General features: G+C 31.7%; 1 protein-coding gene across 4 annotated transcripts in view; it reads left to right on the plus strand.

Moving 5' to 3' along the window:
* Positions 1-16,121, plus strand: part of LOC143072964 (Kv channel-interacting protein 4-like) — a 207,789-nt gene that overhangs the window by 106,892 nt on the left and 84,776 nt on the right. The gene's annotated exons all lie outside the window — the stretch shown is intronic.

Here is a 16,121-nt window from a genome sequence, read left to right on the forward strand (position 1 = left end):
AGTCACAATGTTGACCAAAATTCCATGCGAAATTGAATGCGAAAAGACAAGTAGAAATTCAGCTATGAAAAAAATTTCCTGTATCTTCTTCACGGTAAGTTTCCTACTCTTTGTTTAATCGAAGAATTAAAGCAATTTAATAAAAATGTTATGAAACGGGCTTTTCTGTATTGGTCCTGTTGTAGTTTGTGGATAGCTGTATAATATTTTGGATCCGAGACTCGAAGACTGTTCTTGAATGAAGATGCCTTTATAGTTGGTTAATAAAAGTATCAATATATGGACTTTTTCATATTGGCCCTGTAACATGCCCTTGATATTAATAATGGCCTCGGACAGTTGTAATGGCCCTCGGCGTTGCCTCAGGGCCATTACAACCATCCTTGGCCATTATTAACACCTCGGGCATGTTACAGGGCCAATATGAAAAGTCCATACATTAATACTATAGTATTAAACAGTGTATATAATTTTGCAACAATGTATCTATGAATTTTTTATGCAAATTTGACACCTTATTTGAAAAGATATTTGTAACCCGGATTTTTTTCTCTCAATCGATATACGACTTATGTACAAAAGGACAAACAATTCCATGTCAAGGTTTTGTATATAGATAATACTATGTTATGAAGTTAACTTGTATTAAAACTTCTCAATGGGGCTTTACTTTTTACAAGTGTGTAAACCCGAGTGTTTTGATTATCTCTTGACGCCACTAAGTATGTTACTTGATATTTGATGGGTTTTTCACACCAATGTTTTGCTTTGTGGAATACCAGTAAGATAATATAATATTTTATTCATAATATATAGATTTGTTAATGCATATCGCATTATTTATTCTAACATGTCAGATAATAGTATAAATCATAGTTATATACTTGATTTTGTAATATGTTTTACAATACGTATTTGATTTGAAATATAACTATTTAACAGTTTAAGAATTATTTTCTGGATTAGATATTGTCGTCAACTGTATTGACAATAAACCGTAAACTACATGACAATGTATACCATGAACTACACGACAATGTATACTATGAAATGCCGTAAACTACATGACAATGTATACCATGAAATGCATGACAATGTATACCATGAAATGTACGACAAAATCAAACGTAATTAACCAACGGATTTAGTGAGAAAAAAAAACATTTAGGTGTGAAATTAGGTGATAAACACGAAATCTACCGCCTTTTGATTTCTCTAGTTAAAGATCCTTGCAAAAACCCTTATTATAAACCCATAGATAGCCTGTAGCAAAATAAACTGTCTGCCATATGCTATTCAGTTGAAAACTTACTAAAAACCTTAAAACCAGGGTGTACTACTTTAGAAAAAAACTGATAAACCTAGATTTACAAAAATGTCACGCCCTGAATTTTTCAAGCAAATTTCTCACTGGACATTTACCAAATATCAATGTATCTAATAAGCAAGCTTCATTTAAAGTGATTAATAATTGTCATCGTACAAACTTTAAACGGACCTTTCAAAGTCAATTCGGTAGGTCGGATCAGGAGTTACCAATCACCACACACCTATCACTTATATTTATTTAATTCCTGTGTCATTGTATCGAAGTATCTTTTAGCTAACGCCACAAATCAAACCGGATGAGGCGGCATAATTATATATGACGTGCAGTCAAATCGAAGTCAATAACGATAAATTGTCAAAAAAGCTTTTTAAAGGCCCAACTGAAAAGGTACTTGTACCTATAGTTGTTAACGTCATAGTTCTTATTTCTCTTCTGAATATTTATTCCAAACCTCTACCTTTACGCAGCAATTCAGTTGATACCAGTATGTTTTTTCAATAATGCTACATTTTTAATGTCTTTGTTTTATAAGTTTAAGCGAAACGTTTTGGTCTTTTCTAATGCAAGTAAACTTTGCGATGAACATTTATGTTTCAAATTCAATTCACTACAATGAAAATCAATTTAACGTTTAGAGAGCATTCCAGGATTTTTCGAAACGTTTAATGGATGTACAACTGGTAACTGGAAGAGTATCCACTGACCGTATTCTTCTTATGGAAAGACGAATGCTTTTAATTGAAAGGCCTCATAACTTTTTGTCAATAGTGTGGGATACTTATAGCTAGTAAAGCCAATTAAATCTCATCAGAACCAGCAAAATGGCAGTTGAGAATAAATGCACATTCATCATAAATGCAATATTCAAGTAAATGTAAATATATGCATGCTAAAGTTAAGAACTTTGGAACTAACTTGTTCTGGGCATTTCAATTTTAACTAATCAAGTGTTTAGTGTCTTATTTTGTGCACAACAGGACAAGGCTGTAATACATAAATAATTAAAATGTAGTTGAAACTATAATTGGTTATCCTCATGAGCAGTTTACGACTTGCTGTGACAAAAGTAGTACGATTTACGGCAATGTTATGTGTTCCGGCATTTATGTAAGCCTTCGAGACAAAATTTACATTTTTATAGCTTTCCATAGATAGATGACATTAAAAGAAGGAAATTAGTCTACATCAGTAACAAGATATTTTCCTACCACCATAATAATAGTCATATCATAAATTAAGATTGCATTAAGCTATTATGAGTTTGTCGTAATTGGATACTGTTGAATATAAAGGATAAACTATGGGCTCAATTGAGGCATCTTCGTTTATCGATAACATAACTATTTGTTTCTTTTGACATATTATTGTGTTTTGCCCATAGTTGAAATTATAGAAGCGATATGGTAAAGGCAATAGAAAGATAGTTAATGCAAGAAATTAACGCTGTCATATTTCGTAATTGGAGGAAGTTTAAGTTAAAATAAAGTTCAAGTGTCATTTAAATGCATCAATTTCCTTAACTTTATAAGAAAACTGATACAATGTACATGTACAAAATGCTAGTATCAAATGGTCATCAGTACAGTACGAACCAATCATTCATAGTTAGACATTACTGGACGCCTGGTTATTGATGAATTTGTGCGAAAAAAAATCCACCTTGAAAAGTGTGTTTGGAACAACTTGTTTTCTATTTGCAAAAATAAAACCAAACTAGTTTTTGATTGAAAACCATTAACAGAAAATTATTTGAACTGTTCATCACCGAATTTATACATGCAAAGGATTGGGCTGCGTTTACCTTTTGTTCACCCTTACACAACGGAACAAATAAAATGGTGTTGATAATCTCTAAGATAAACAAAGTCCTCGATTTCTGATGGCTATACTTTTGCGGATAGTTATTAAGTTGAAAAATAAATATATGTCCTGAAAATGAACGTAGAAAATTATCGATAGTAGAATAAGTACTGTTTGAGAATGTAAAGTATTTTTTAACGGGAACACAGCCGTGTAATTGATGAACATAAATGAGAAAGACAAAAAATGCCAAGCAAAATCAAAAAGAATATTTCTGAAATTTCTACACATCCGTCCGAAAGTATTTGCTAAGAAGTACATATACAATTAATGGTTAAAGTTGTCTAGTTCGCGAAACTTCCCCTTGTTAATTAGGTATTGGGATAAGCTATTTTAATACTCCTGCGGCAAAGACTGTAAACGATTTTTACTCCTAAATTATGTTTTTGTTTTCCATTCTATAGGAAATATCGAGCATGATGACAGCTAATGCAGATACAAACAAGAAAACCCGAAAAAGTTATTTCTAAGACAGGTGTCGTGCCCTACATCATAATTAATGATAAAATATTATTTATCCTCTTTACATGTAGATAAAATAGAGTAAACATGGTATTGCAGATTTACCCTTGTGAATCCTATGATGAAGTTTCGATTGAATAATTTACTGTTTATAACTATTATTTGAACAAATTGTTCATCCTCATGTTGTGTATGACTATGAATTAAACAATGTAAAAGACAAATTGTATAAAAGAGATGTATGAGAAAAACCAAAGTCGCCAAAAGTTATAACACAGTTGGTTGTGTTATAAGTTTGTAGCTTTGGTTTCATCAAGAATATATATGATGTATATATACGCCACTGGACTAGAGATATTTAAAGGATTAAGCTATCAATCATATTTTGCTTGCAATTAAAATTTGAAAGTACACGCAGAAATGTATCTAATATCAAGTGCGACATCATCGAACAAGTTCTTATATTTTGGTTCAAATAGCGTTAAAACTTGCAATTATTGACAGGAAACTCTCCATTATCTAAATGTAAAATGTTAACGGATGGTTACTGTATAACGGCTGAAATGGATTATTCGTCATTTTCTGACTTTCTGATAGAGACATTCATAGACAAATTTATGATAGAAGCTTTGTTTACGTTAACAAACCGGAAGTAAACCTGTCAATTTCAGATGAACATCACCACGATGTCCGTATGAATAGATTTATTCTACAGCGTGTTTTCAGCTACTTCAAGGAAATAGAATTTGAAGAATGAAAGTTGATAGTATTTTTTTCGGATCAGATATAACTATTCTACCATTTGTATTCGAGTATTTTATCAGAAATCACCGGGATTTGTATGTTGTTTAAGAGGAATTAAACATCGTTTTTTATGATGGTTACATATGTTTCATATATTCTGCTGTCTGTTGTTTATATATTGCTTATTTCTTCCTTATGTGTACTGTTTCAATTTAATACACGATACATGTAGAATTTATCTGACGAAATTAAAATCAAAGTGAAGTCAACTTTAAAAAAAATATATGGTAAATCGATATAATTAATTTACTTTTAAGTCCTTTTATGGTATAATGCATCAGTATAGGTGAAATAATTTTTTCATTAAAATTCACAAGTACTGTCATGAAAATTACTGTAACAATCTATAATAATAGGATAGGAATAAGGAAATGGTCGTTAGAGATATTAATTATTTACAACTTCGTATGATGAATATAGATTTTGTATTAAATGAAAAATGAAATGAAAATATATTTTTTAAATTTAAAAAAGAAAAAAATAGTAGACAGCTTTGATTTGTATTAAAATATGAATGGTCAGAATAACTCTCAATACTCATTTGTTGATATATTGAAAATCTTGAAAACTGTGATTATCATTACACTAAATAGTATGAAATTCAAAACAGTGTAGCTGTGGCCATTGATTGACACATTAAAATCATTCATTGACTGGGACAATTTAGGTGAACGTTTGTATGTAACGACCAATGCTCACTATGTACTTTTAAAGACACTTAAACTATGGGGTCACCAAAGGTTCTCAACACCTAATTAAGTAATTCGAAAAATTAATCAGAAATAACACGATATTTTGATTTATATCAATTATATAAATCAAAACACAAAGGTTATTCCTGATTAATTTTTCGAATTATTTTATAATTAAAGGCGTTAAGAAACCTTTGGTGACCCCACAGTTTAAATGTCTATCGTGGGTTCGTCATGAACAGTGGTTGTTACAGACAAACGTTCACGTAAATTGTCCCAGTCAATGGATGATTTTGATGGGTCAATCAATGGCCACAGCTACACTGTTTTGAATTTCATACTAGAACTAATACAGTAGTTCAGGGAAAACTTGTTCGCGACCTTGAATTCTGAGTGGGTCAAGCGTTTAATTAAAACTCATGCGAGAATATACGAGATTTGGTTGAACTGGGGGCAAAGTCATATATGGTACACATCAATATTCGGTGTTTAATAGGCGTTTATTAGGACGCCTGCCGCTTTTCCGTTTACCTGTAAAGTCGTTGAGTGTCATCTGTTTTTTGTTTGTTTATGTTTATGTGTAATAAAGTAAAATAAGTAATATTTTGAAAAATTTCGGGACATAGTGTTTAAAAATTACGGGAGAAAATTGGAAAAGAAAATTGAAATTACTGCTTGCAAAAAGCCAAAACGAAATGTTTGATAAAGAAGGAACGAGGTTCCTTCAAGTCCCTGGAATCTGTTAAGAACTTTGAAGAAGTTTATGTGCAGAAATATAATTTTTTGTTGATTGAGAATAATTTCCAGAAACATGCTGCCGTAATGGCATTAATTGCCAAAACAGTATAGCATACAATGGTGACACTACATAATTTATTCTCTTTAGCCTTTTTTCGGGAGAATATAGATAAACAATCTAAACCATATGATTGTCATATAAGACGGAGCTTTTTGAAAAGTTTTTGCTGGTCATAACACATAGTCGTAATGAATGATATTATGCGATGTATTCAATAAAAAATAAACATCATGGCTTCATAAATGTTATGTTTTCAATATTGTATAAATAATCTGACCGTTAAACCTTGGTACAGTATATACGTTCCTTGTTCAAACCATAATAAAAATATAAAGTTCCCATAAAATCAAACAGCTACAGATCGTCATATGGAATTAAAATCTTAGCAAAAAAGCCGCACCCACTTATAAGATATATAAATGTCTTTACTCTGACTATTGCATTTTGAACACACGAGTGAAAGTCCAGCGCAATGTAGAACAAAATATTTTCAACATTCATATATCATTATCATGATCTTGACCTGCATGGATATGCATTTAACTTGCAACTGGACGATTAAACAAAACGGTTATTGACGACTGCACGAAAATCTTTACTTCAGACAAAACATGAAATTAACTGTTCAGGAAAAACGAAGTCCATCTAGTAGTAAACTACGGAAAAATGAAAATAAATATTTGCAAAATTTTGCCCTGGATACTGTATTTTGGACAGAAAGAAGCTCCCAATTTCCCAAAATTCCATTATGTTTGACAACGATTTTGATGTAAAACAAAACTTTAACCACAGACTGAACCTAAATGCTGAATTAGTCGGCGTGAATGCTGACGACGGAACCTAGCATCGCTAAGTATCGCTTTCGCGAGACTTTTACAAAAAGAAGGATGTATGTCAAAAGATCCAAGTAGGCAGCTATTTCACTCATAAATCTTAAAGACCTCCTTGCTTTCGACAAGACGACAATAATTGTTTTCTTTTTGTCTAAGGGGGAGGATCTTTTTTCTATAATAATTGTAGTATATATATATATATATTGGAATTAACTAGATGTTCTGTATACAATATTATGTATGCTTCACAATATATCAAAATAAAATGCTGAACGACCCATCTCCCCCTCCTTTCAAAAATTGTCATTATCCGATGCATTTGAATTAAGCACAAAACATTTATGTAAATACACGCATGCAATCAGGGCTAGCATTTTGAACATATATTTTAATGGTACCTAACTGTCAGAACATGATTACGATTATTAAGGGTATATAAATTGTCTCTAACTGTCGCCTGGTGAGATTAATAGTTTAAGGTAAAACTTTATGATACCATATGGTCTAGGTGTTGATTGACTTTTATTTTTATGACCTAAGATCAGTTCCTCAGATATGGTAATGAAATAGCACCTGTACCTTCTTGAATATACAGACGATCTGCTAAGTGAACATCACAGCATGAATCTGTCCATTTTTGCGTGAAGGTAACATTCAAAGTCAGGTGACATATATCTAACCATTCCTTTTGTAATTAAGATTAATTAACATAATGGTCAAAATAGTCTGTTTTAATATGTCAGTGGAATCTTCAGCTTTAGAAGAATGTAACAAACTTTGTATTTATAAACGATATAAAGTAGTATTTGGTTTTGAAAGATACTTAGATTTTCATTGTAATGTATCTATATTAACAAAATTGCGTAGCGGCACACTTAGATTAAATGTTGAAGTTGGTCGTTATCTGAATACTCAAAGAGAAAATAGAATTTGTATATATTGCAATATGAATGTTTTGGAAGACGAATATCATTTTCTTTTATCATGTCCAACGTATAGATCTGTGCGCATAGTATTTTATATTTATTCTACTATAATAATTCTTGGCCAAATCGGCACAAGTTAGATAATTTATTCTAAATCTCTGACAGTAAAACTATGCATTTTTTCAAATGCAGCCGCTTGGAAAATTAGATCACATATAATGTCATAATATTATTGTATACTCTCTAACTTCTGTTCTCTGCTGCCTTTTATTTGTCATATGTTGTATATATTTTCGTTTGCCATAGCATGTGAAAATAAATTATGCATATGACTACAGTAATAACGATGCCGATCTGGTAAATCAATAAACTGATAATGCCCCCAGTTTATCGAATCTCGTATCTAATTAGTCGATAACGCAAAATCACGATCGATCTTGCACATGCGCATTGCTTCCCTGAACTAGAGTATTGCATAACAGTGTGGTCGACGGTAAAGCGTTTGTAAGTTGTAACTTGTTTGTCAATGGCTATGATTTTATGCTCACCCAGTCTTTCAGAGGCCTTACTTACAGAGGGGATTGAAATATTCACTTGTTACACATTTCGATACATAAAATGAAACTTTCTTTTTACAAAGTTTTAAAGGAATTTGTTTTAAATATTTGTTATATCATCACTTACAACAGTGTCATTTATAATGTTCGGAGCTGATATCATTTAATAATAATAAAAAATAGGTTTATCCATTGTAAAATCCCAAACTATTATGTTGATGGGGTTAATTCACAAAATATCTCATTGATTACCAGAACAAATACCTCTACGTTGTGATAATTTCAGAATTGTCTACTATTTATTTAATGAATATACATGTGGGTTTTGTTTGTGAAGAGTTCCGGATAATTAAAAAAACATTTTTTTTAATCCAATAAAAAGATTCATTCATTCAGATATTTGTCACTTTGCCTTATCTTCAATAATCTTTCTTATTGTCCAACACAATTTTCAGGTTTCTTACAAAAGTTATATTCTTGTGAAGTATTCTTTTGTTGAAGAATGAATTCATTTAGGCGTTGGGAACCTTAAAGTTTGGTGACCTAACAGTTTAAATGTCTATAATAAGTACGTCGTGAGCAGTGTGCAGACGAACGTTCACCTAATTTGTCCCAGTCAATGAATGACCGTAGCTACACTGTTATGAATTTTATTCTAGTATTAAATTGAAAGATAACGTAAATGAATGGCACACATAACTGTTAAACTTGTCAAATAGGGTGTACAAGAATGATGTTTAAATAAAGTAACAAAAGTTTCGAACTCTAAACAAAATTCAAAACGGAAAGTCCCTTATCAAATGCCAAAATCAAAAGCTCAAACAGCTTCATAATCCTTAATTGGTACTTATATATAGAAAATGGGTTACTAGCTAGTTGAACCTCTCAACAGTATGTATCTGATATTCCTACAAATGTCTCAAATATTGATTGTTATTTATTATTATTATTATTATTATTATGTTTAAATCTATTACAATTCAAATATGAGAATATCATTTGCGGACTGTTTTAATGAGCAGATAAGAGAAAAAATTGGCAACAATGCCGGTATGCCATTCAGAGCAAACAAGCAGTTGGCCTGATATTTTAAATGAAACTATTTTCATACATCAGGTGATTGTTTCCCTTTCAGTCTAATCTAGGGCTATGAATTAACGCGACAGTAGTTTATCAGTTTCAATCTCGTAAATTGATCTGAAACAGGAAAACTAAGTCAAAATACCCCCCCCCCCCAAAAAAAAAAAAAAATAAATAAAAAAAAAACCAAAAAAAAAAAAACCAAAAAAAAACCCAGGTGTGTCGATTAGGTGAGCGTCTCTTACTTTGCAGGAACAAATCTCGAATTTATGGTTAAAATGTCGACACTATTGGTAAATCTACAAATCAGACGGCTGTACTTATATGTATAGATTTATAATTTTGTCACAGAAAGCTCGACATAAGGAAAGTGATCCGGTGGCGACTACGGCGGCGGCAGCGTTAGCTAACTTCTTAAAAGCTTTATATTTTAGAAGGTGGGAGACCTGGATGCTTCATACTTTGTATATAGATGTCCTCATGTTACGAAGTTTCCGTCAGTCACATGTCCAATGTCCTTGACCTCATTTTCATGGTTCAGTGAATACTTTGTAATGTCAAATTCTCTATTATTATAAGTAATAAGATAACAATATTAGGTATGTGCGTACCTTGCAAGGTCCTCATGCCCGTCAAACAGTTTTCACTTGACCACGACCACATTTCACAGATCAGTGAACAAGGTTAAGTTTTGGTTGTCAAGTCCATATCTCAGATACTATAAGCAATAGGTCTAGTATATTCGGTGTATGGAAGGACTGTAAGGTGTACATGTCCAACTGGCAGGTGTCATCTGACCTTGCCCTCATTTTCTTGGTTCAGTTGTTATAATTAAGTTTTTGTGTTTTGGTCTGTTTTTCTTATACTGTATGCAATAGGTCTACTATATTTGGTGTATGTAATATTGTAAGGTGTACATGTATAGCTGGCAGATGTCATCTGACCTTTACCTCATTTTCATGGTTTAGTGGTCAAAGTTAAGATTTTGATTTTTTTTGTCTTTTTTTTCTAATACTTTATTCAATAGGTCAACTATATTTACTGTATGGAAATATTTTATGATCTATATGTCAGTCACGCAGGTTTTATTTGACCTTGACCTCATTTTTACGGTTCATTGCTCTGTTAACTTTTTGTATTTTGATCTGTTTTTCTTAAACTATTAGCAATGGGTCAACCATATTTGTTGTAGGGAAGAATTGTTAGCTGTACATGCCTGCTTGACATGGTTCATCTGAACTTGACCTCATTTTAATGGTTTATTGGTCTATGTTTTATTTTCTTGGTTATTGTTAGGGTTTATGTGACAGTTGTAATAAAGCTTTATATTTTAGGACTTTCAACATAATATCAATGATAAGTAAAGAAGGCGAGACATTTCAGCGTGTGCACTCTTGTCTTTGGGAAGGATATGCTTCATAAATATTTTGAGATGAGTGTGACTGATGAGTCTTATGTAGACGAAACGCGCGTCTGGCGTACTAAATTATAATCCTGGTACCTTTGATAACTGTTAACACCACTGGGTCGATGCCACTGCTGGTGGACGTTTCGTCCCCGAGGGTATCACCAGCCCAGTAGTCAACACATGAATATCAATTATGTGGTCATATTTATAAATTTCCTGTATTAAAACTTTGAAATTTTCGAAAAACTAAGGATTTTCTTACCCCAGGCATAGATTACCTAAGTCGTATTTGGCACAACTTTTTGGAATTTTGAATCCTCAATGCTCTTCAACTTTGTACTTGTTTGGCTTTATAAATATTTTGACATGAGCGTCACTGATGAGTCTTATGTAGACGAAACGCGCGTCTGGCGTTCTAAATTATAATCCTGGTACCTTTGATAACTGTTTGAATTATACTTCATATAACAAAACAATTGCATTTATCCACGATTATCGCTATTTTGTGTATTTTTCGTTTGATCTTTTTTGTGATAATTTTCATATCATGCTACTCGCTTGAGATGGAAAAATTATCACTAGAAACTAAGCAGGCAAATGACGTTGCTAACGAAATTGACATGAAATTGAAAACGTCGTCCTAGGTAAAATAGCGATAAACAGATTGTCATTGGTCATCTCAACTCGATTTGCGCGTCTCGCTTTCGCCGTCCCGCATAATTAATGCACATTAAAATACTGACTGTCTCCTAAATCCACCAAAAATCAACAGCATTTACATGATATTTACTTTGATGTATTAGTTGAAGGAATCAATAGTTTTCTTCACAAAGTAAGATTTTCATGATCTTACAGAAGAAAATCTCATTTTTTTAATTGACGGTAAATATGACGATATATATTTAGTTGTGATTATGCAATGGAAGTAGTAGTGTATAGCGTTAAAAAAACTTCACATTTCAACGGGATTTTCGACCAGTCTAGGCTTTTCGGGATTCATTATTTGCATAACTCCTGTATAAACCTGCACATTTTCACCTTTCTATTTGAAATATACGTTCCTGTATTTACAGTTTGACGTTGTGTTGTATAGAATTTAAACTAAATCAATACCAGAATTTTCATACATAATATAAAACGAAACATTTGTATCTTTACTTTTGTAGAAAACAAATCTGTATAATGAAATAATGTAGTCGATCTTTCAATTGAGCATGGGGAATAGTTTTAATACAATTTATAGTGTAAACTATTGAAATGTGATTGAATTAAGACTAGCCTAGAGATGTATATATTGTGTTAAGAGTTGTTGCTCTCAATGCCGCAGTCAATGTTGTACACCTCATTTGTCGAATCATAAAAAGTCTTTTATCAATTGTTGTTTTTTCTATATTTTTTACATATTAAAAGTACAGATGTGTATTAATTTTGTTTGATTATGACGTCTTGTAAATTAGTCCTCTGCTTAATGAAGTGGTAGAGGTTTTGATTTTGACTCGAATCTCAATGTGATATTTATCTTTAATTACATAATGTCTTTACTCAGCATTTGATAAATACAATTGACATATGATTTTATTTGAATTAAAGACATATACATTAACTTTATATTTACTATTGAAATTACGCAAATTTTTTATGGTCCTCCTTTAAGCGTCAGTGATATTTTATACTAGCAACACAGCTTGATCAGTTTATTTCATTTTCATAAGATATATACCAAGAGGGCAATCAAAAATTATATATAGAAGAAAAACGGACAACAAAGCCAAAAGGTCAAACGATAAAGGACAACAAACAATACATAGAAAACTGAAATTCGAGCAACATAAAACCTAACACTAAGTTCGGGTCATTAATAAAAAAACAGTAGTAACCTGTTGCAAAAAAAAAACAACTAGGAAAAGTTTTGCCTTTTTAAAGAGTATGAAATTATCAATCTTTGTCCATAGTTGGGTCTTAATTGTCTGCCAACAAAACGACGTGCCAGTCTAAATTATAATATTTTATATTTAGAAAAGTTCGGACGACTTTGATACCATGTCTTATTTAGAACGCAATTTATGGAAAAAATATTAATATGATCTTAGATACTATTACTAAAATACGAAAACATCATAAGCGAATTTGATATGTGCAAGATTTAGTAGTAGTGCAAAAACTTTTGAAAAACAAAACAGAATTTGTTCACTTCAAATTCTATTTATTTACTAATTTTGGAATGAAAATAAATTATATTTTATAGAACCAGATTTCATTGCATTGTTTCAATTGATCACTTACTTAAATTCAAGTTATAAGTGTTTATTCGTTTCTTTGTTCGTGGACGTATTTCTATGTTTATAATTGCTTGAAATTCATTTGTTTTTCATTCTTTCTTTTCATGTGCTGTACTTGTATTTGCTGTATCTCAAAAGGTAGGACAATTTTATACATCTGTCTTATACTTTTCTTTACTGAAATTATAAATAGTATTATGTAGCCAAGTTAACTGTCGGGTAAGTTATACTGATTACACTACTGTCCTTTTGAGCTCATTGACTACTACACAGTCTACTGCTTGATGTACTGTCTGTTCTTCTCGTGTAACAGTAAGCTCCATATTCGACTTTGAATATTCTCACTTAAACTTAAAAGTATAAAGTGAAATATCCCTTATTTCGAAGTCTTATGAAAATTCAAAATAGGAGAGTTCCTTGAATGACAGTCGCATATAATTCAATAATACTGTGGATTCATTTTTTTCGTGGGTACCAATTTTTGTGGATAAAGGAAAACTTTAATGTTCGTTTATATATTAATCTCGTGGTTAAGTCAAGGTCTGCGTTTAGAAAATTTGTCATTCGATGATCATTTAATTTCGTGGTTTACCTGTACCCATGAAATCCACGGAAATTGGTATCCAACGAATAATAATGAATCAACAGTATTGACAACATCGTATCAGCAAAACTGTAATAATATCATAAGCTTTAAAAAAATTAACATAATTTAACGAGTATGAAGTATCTCGATAAAATAAAACATCTGTGGAAATATTATTGTATGCAAGTGAGGTGAAGGTTCATTCTATATGCCAGTGGATACTGTTTCAAAAGAAATCTACCAAAGATATCGGCTTACAATTTTGTATGATATACTAGTACTCGCTTTGCATCTATATAAGACCCATTATTGGTGCTCAAGCTAAAAACACATGGATGCCTGAATGGAATAAGAAGTTGAAAAATCTTTAAAAGCATATTAATCATATTTTATTTCAACATAAAAGGTGCTGACTTCTAGCACAGCTACTGTTCATCTTTACCATCACTGAACAAAATACAATTGCCGCCCAACTTTGCCAGTACTGAGCACCAACCGTTCGTCCAGAAATGTGTTAGAATGATACTAATTTTAATATGTCTGTCTAATATATGTGAAAACAACTACTTTCTTCGTGTCATATCCATCGTCAAATATTGCAAGAAAATTAAGTGATATCAGCCAATCAAAAACTAATGTATTTCTGAATAAAAAAAAATGAGGACAATACTTCATAAGTGTCGTGCGTTCGATTCGCTTTTAAGGATTAACCTTCAACAGGAATGTTCAAAGCCTAATACATGTATTTGGAAGCCACGAATGTAAAAGAATCTAAACAGTTAAAAAGCTTTATTATCAACAAAAGACAGTGAAAAGCAAAACCTATCTAAGGTCAACTTTGCCTGAGGGAAATGAAACCTTACTTTCTAATAATTTCAAAATTTATTAACGGATGATTTTAGAAAGGTTTGTTATAAATCGTGTCAGTACCGAAGTACAGAATAGGTCAGAATTGAAGATATTTAGTTAAACAAGAATGTTGTAGTACTATCTGTTCAGAATTAGAATGACTGTGAAATTAATACATGTTTATGAACGACTTAGTTTTGGAGGCTATTAGCGTTCTCAAACTCCTATTAATCAAATAATAAACTGAAATGGTATTGTTTGAATTGAACGAACTTAAGTGTGTAAAAGTGTAGTACATTGTACTTACTTACTTGTACGCCCTTGTACGCTGTTGGCGTGTAGGGCAGTAACGAAGATTTTCCACTTTTGTCTGTCGTTGGCAGTTTTCTATAGTGTGCCCCTTGTCTGTTGGTATTTACTAGCCTCTGTCTCTACAGTTCTTCTCCATGTGATTTTGGGTCTTCCTCTCTTTCTTTTACATTGCACAACTAGGCTTAATTCTAGCTATGTTTCTGAAATTTACTTGGGGTGAAATTAGTTGCGTTGACACATTCGCTTGAACTAAATCTATATACGTTCTGTTATTGTTTAGCTTATGTACACAATGGGTACCAAAAACATTGAAATTATTCGAAACAGAGTGTTGTTTATTGTTAGTAAGATATTAGCTATATCAAAATCCAGAAATAAATACCAATACATTGCAGCGTCATTGTCTGAACCATACCGAATTGCAGGTCAATGTATAAAAATATACTGGTCTTAATTGCAGCGTCAATGTCTGAAATGAAATGGACTTTGTACCTAATTGACTGTATCGAATTGCAGCTCCAATGTGTGAAAACAAAAAAACTATGATGCATTCAGTAATGTCTAGTGTAGTTTTATATCTAGTATTTCAGATATAAAAAAAATACATAGTATTACTAATAACGCACGTAGTAAACAACTGTTCAGGAATATGAAAGTTGTTATCCATTTGTCTGATGTCTTTGAGCTTTTAATTTTTACTATTTTATCAATCCTAACTTTTTTTTTCAAATGTGCAACATCAATTATTCAATTATTCATTTGCTATATGTGGCGGATTTAATTGGCTTTTGATTATAACATAGAAGTATAAACCCACATCTATGATTCTAATGTTGCCCGGTGCCATCTTTCAAAGATAGTATCAATTTCTATCAATTGTCAGATCGTTAATGACCTGATAACAACATTGTAACAAAATGTACATTGTCGTTTTCGTATGCTGGTAAACAATATGTAATAATCACGGAAACAAGCCATTAGCCAAATCATCACAGACCAACACGTGTAAGATCTACCATCATACACTTAATATTTTTCCTTGAACGCTGCCAAATTCAAGTAATATTTTGCATACATGTTAAAAATGGATATATATATTGATAATATCAATGAACTAAGAGACATGTGTCTGGCTCTTATAGTACACACATTCTTTGAAGATGAACATGAGAGAAGTTCGTTTAGTAAAGATTGTAAAAGTTACAAGGATTCAAGATTTACATAATACAAGCATGCAAACAAAACCTCCCTACAATTGTTTGTTATGATTCCGTTGTGAGAATCGTATCTAGGCATTTGAATTCGTAGCGTTAGCAATATCAAAACCATTCATTAAGGAGTAGT

The sequence above is a fragment of the Mytilus galloprovincialis genome, chromosome 4, assembly GCF_965363235.1.
Source record: "Mytilus galloprovincialis chromosome 4, xbMytGall1.hap1.1, whole genome shotgun sequence".
In the NCBI taxonomy this organism is placed as follows: domain Eukaryota; kingdom Metazoa; phylum Mollusca; class Bivalvia; order Mytilida; family Mytilidae; genus Mytilus; species Mytilus galloprovincialis.